Source organism: Triticum urartu, chromosome 4A (genome assembly GCF_056163025.1).
Source record: "Triticum urartu cultivar PI428250 chromosome 4A, HENAU_Tu73, whole genome shotgun sequence".
In the NCBI taxonomy this organism is placed as follows: domain Eukaryota; kingdom Viridiplantae; phylum Streptophyta; class Magnoliopsida; order Poales; family Poaceae; genus Triticum; species Triticum urartu.
Window position 1 is genome coordinate 565,193,036 of NC_141876.1, and position 4,860 is coordinate 565,197,895.

Genomic DNA, 4,860 nt, shown 5'->3' on the forward strand with positions numbered 1-4,860 from the left:
TGAACGGAAGAGACCTAGGAGTGGGCTAAAAGAAAAGGAAAATTACATCAGTGCGAAAAGAAAAATTACCTTGCTGCCTTTGCCATGGAGCAACAATGTGGCGTGCTGGTGCGATCGGTATAATCCCACACAAAATCTTACTTGAAAACAACATCTCTGGTAAAATCTCCACATCATTGACCTCATCGGGTTTCAAGTATATCTTTCTCTCCTGGCATATACTCTGTATTAAATTAAGATGAATGAGCATCAACCACTCTAATCTCAAGTAAAAGAATGAAACATTACTTCTGAAAGAACTACAAAAGAATGGTGTGCAGGAGCTTACTTCAAAACAACATCTCTGGTATAATCTCCACTGAAATAGCCATCTATTGAGTTTCCTTGATGACCCTAGCAAGAATCAGTGCAAGATTGTTGGCCACTAAAAAATTAGGTACGCAACATTCAAGTAGAGACCGAAAAGTATCAAAACACCTAGCAGAAGTCATGCAACCTTCAACCATGATAAAGGAACACCCTTTCACTAAGACCGCATTTAATGGACTAAAATTATTGATAATAGCTAGGTCTTACCATAAGCGATCTGCTGTCAAATATTTTGCACTCTTATGTTGTCAATTATCAAGATAAAACGTCTCTAGACAGTCATTTCTACAAAACCCACCAAGTGACATTACAAAGAGCACCGCAAGTGATGCTCCAACGGGTAGCCAATGGATAAACCTACACCTGCCAGGGCACCTTGGGTGCTAGCTAGTCTTGCTTCAGAAAAGGTAATGGTTTCAAGAATCGAGTGAATGGATCGTCCAAGGCTGAGAGCATTTTCTTTGCTGCGGCATCTGAAAAAAAATGTGGGATAAGAAAATTCAATCAACAGCGTAAGAACTGTAAAAACACAACACCTCTCAGTTCTGCACAGATCAATGCTTTATATATCTAAGTGGTTCGTTATGTTTCTGACAAAATTTCAGATTGAACCAAAGCAAGTACAAGACATATAACTGCATTTGATCCAATTATCAAATTCACTCGTATTTTCTAAAATATGAAGACTTGCAAAAGTGTGAGCCGTTGAGGCAGCTGATAAATTATACGATTCGTTATATGATAAATTAAGTGAATTTTTGTATGAATCACCGTGATTCTACCTACCATTCTATTAGTAATGTGATTTCCTTTATCCGTTGAACTCACATCTCATGTAGACATTAGGGTCGAGGAACGTGAGAAACGAAATCCCAGAACAACAGTACAATCATGTGCCTTTTAATTCCTACAACAATTATCTGATTTGCATGAGAATAGTTTCTCCTCAGATCACACAACTCCTGCATAATAACAGAACCATATTTATCAATCTTCAAGTCGATGACCTGAAGCAAATTAGTGGTAGCAGTGTCAATGAGTTTTGATCAAGGAATATATGTCTATATACTTGAAGCAAACAAAACACAAATATATCCAGTTTAAGGAGTTTAGCTATCACCTCATTAATTTGACCTCAACTTCTTTGGTGCTATAGCACATGTTTTCGCCAACAAGTGTTGTGAGGTGAATGTATTGAGATCAAGTAGTTTTAGTGCCATGGATAACCGTTAATGGCCAACAATTTGGTGCAAAAACAACTCAACAAAATGTTTAGATCATACTTCTATATAGGAATTATTAAGAGGGCTATTACTATGTACTACCTGTGTATTGTGAAAAAAAATGGTCAGATCATTTTACCTTTAAGGCTGCTGTAATCTGCTCTAATCTGCTATACACTCTGATAGTTTCGAATATAGTTCAGTAGGCATAAGCCCGCCGTAGTTCCCTGTCAAGAAAAAAAGTGTGTTGGCAATGGAATCTTATCAAAACTGTAAAGTAAAACACACACCACTGAAGAAATCAATCTTTAAGAAAGAAAAAACAGTACCTTAGTCAATACAACTATCACTGAAAAGTAGTTCCCAAGTATAAGTGATGGCCAGGCCTCATTTATTTACAACGGGCCATCATATTGACAAGTAGCGGAAAATATAAATCAAGTCGTTGCCGACTCTGTATGGAGAAAATATCAGATATATCCTACTCTTATGGATTTGGAGTATCCCATATTAAGTATAAGCGCCGTTTGCTGAAGGACTATTTGCAGAACAGAAGATTTCAATACTATGGGAATATTATATTGCATAGCTGACCATCTAATTATTCGGAAATCTATAACTCTAGAAGCACGATAAATTCAAGAATATTAACACCGTGCCGAATGCTGAAAACTTTTGTTGACCAATGACCACCAACATGTTTTCAGAAAATTGTGCCACAAGCAGTATATGCAAATACAATGGTAGTTTTTCAACCTGCTATGTGTATGGCACACAAGTTCATACCATTTTACTAAGCTAACAATGTTCACATAGTTCAGGCATCAAGACCGAATGGTAAAGTAACTGAAACAAAGACAAACTGAAAGGCTTCACAAAGTTCCGTTGTTAGTTTTGAACAGGAAATGATAGACAAAGAAGCTTGGAGCCTTTTGAGCCGACTAAAATTACTTAAATACTTTACCATAAGGTCCATAAGAACTTGAAATCAGGTAAATGTGGATTTGTTTCTTTCAGATGGCAGATGTGAAATTTAGTGGGAAAGAGAGCACTTAATGATAAACCAAATCATGTACATGTGAGGCCAGGCACAACACTTTCTGTAACATATCCCCACTATCTAGATTATCATACTACAAGCATTTCACAAATTGTTAAACAACCATACAAAGAAACAGAGATATGCCCCCGCACACGGTACACTCCCCTTGAGAAAACTATAAAAGGGTCTTTCCGTCCTATGTGTTGACTCGCCTAAACTAATCAGCATTAGATGAGAATTAGATGGACTGCAGGTAATCAAGCTAATTGCTTCGGAATTCAACTATGCGACGTGTGGTTGGATCACACATACTGTACCTTGTGGATATGTCAAGCGAATCATCAACTGAACATACAACAAACAGAACAGCACAATTCATCTACCCACCAAAGTGACAGACATTGATCACCGAGATTGAAAAATCATCAGAGATACACACTAAAAGGGACAACAAAAACAAGCACCAATTGGCATACATATTTGACGCACCTCTGCCTTTGAACTGCATGTATGTGGCGCACATATGACGCCCACCCGAAGTTTGGCGAAGTTCCTATAGACAGAGGGGAAGCAAAGAGTAAGCCCAATTTGAGCGATTTCAAGAGGAAATTCATCGTTTATTACTTTTTCTGATGGAGCGAGATTCAAAATAACAAAATTTTGCACTTACTGTGTCACGAGGTCGTGCGTGGATGCCATCCGCGGCGACCAACGCATCCACCTCCCGAAGCGCCGCGCCTGTAGCGCGCCCATGTAGGCGGCCGCATCGTAGCCCGCGTCCCCGCTGGCGTCGAGCGCGAGGGAGACGGCGAGCTCGCCCCCGCCCTCCTCCGCCAGAGAGCGCTCGCCGGCGGCGGAGGCAAGGAGCTGCTGGTCCTGGGCGGACTTGCCGGAGAGCAGGAGGAACGTGGTGGCGGCTGGGGCTCCGCCGCTGCTGCTATGCTCGGCTGCAGGAGCGGGAGCGGCGACCCGGCGCGCACATCGGTGGGGAGGCTGGCCAGCGCCGGCGGCGGCTCCAATCGGTCCGCGGCGGCGGCGGATCGTCTCGGATCTCGGCGGCGGCTCGTATTGGAGTAGAGATGGGATCGAGAGGAGTCGGCAATGAAGGATGGGATGGATGGAGCGTTTTTTCTGCCGGGTGTGGGTTTTTTTTTGGCCTGCGTGGGGTGGGATGGGGGTGAGGACGAAAAAAACCAGCGAAAAAAAACCGGACAAAAATGATGGGACGAAAATAAAACCCAGAACGCGGACTACCAACTGAGACATTAGGAATAGAGATCATATATGTTCATATCCACCATCGGTCGAGGACCCCAGGATGTGGATGCCACAGGTTCGATCCACTGCTCGGTGGCACACGCTTAAAAACAATGATATCCACTACTAGCAGTAGGTTTTTAGGTGAATCTTCTAATAGAAAACGCTATCAATACAAAGAAACCTTTTGGTCTCTCTGGTGAGATCCGTTTGCTAAACTTACTTTTTCAAGTGGTGGATGAATGCCGAGACTTTGTACACACTTTTTCTCGGTCTGGATAATGCATTTTGTTCTACAACTCTCCTTACAAAACAAGAAGATAAGAAAAACTTTTGCGATGAAATACTAAACCATTACCTCCAGTAAAGGCGGTACTTACTAAACAAACCATCTATGGCCTCTTTGAATCACACTTTTACTATCTGTCGTTTGGTTGCCCCAGCCAAAGGAAAACAATAAGAATCTCCATAAATGATTAATTGTTCAGAACGACGCATAATTACCATAGAAACAAAGGAATGGTTTAATTTTATGATACTGCACTCATTTAAAAATTTCTTTTCTGATCGCGTGTAAAATATTTAGTTCAGTTTTTCAATATTAATTTCAACTGTGCAAAGAAACAAGCCCTGGACAAAATCCTAACAAATATAGTCCTCTAAAGTTCTTACAAAATTCATTTGAATCGTCTGAAGAGGCCCTTATGGAACCTTATGATGAGAATACCATGCCAGAGATGTTGAAGGCCGGCCGGATCACATGAACATGGTCGTGACGCGTCTTTGTGTTCCCAACATATGCGTGAATTATGTCCTGAAGCATCCTGGCGTTTTGCGCAGGACAAACTTCCTTTTACACACAAAAAAACGTTTAGGTAAAGCTCGTCGGAAACGACTAAGCAAGGCTTATCCACATTTGTTTCGTGTGTGACTAGGCACCAAACCTCACAACCTTTTTCAAATCTTCTC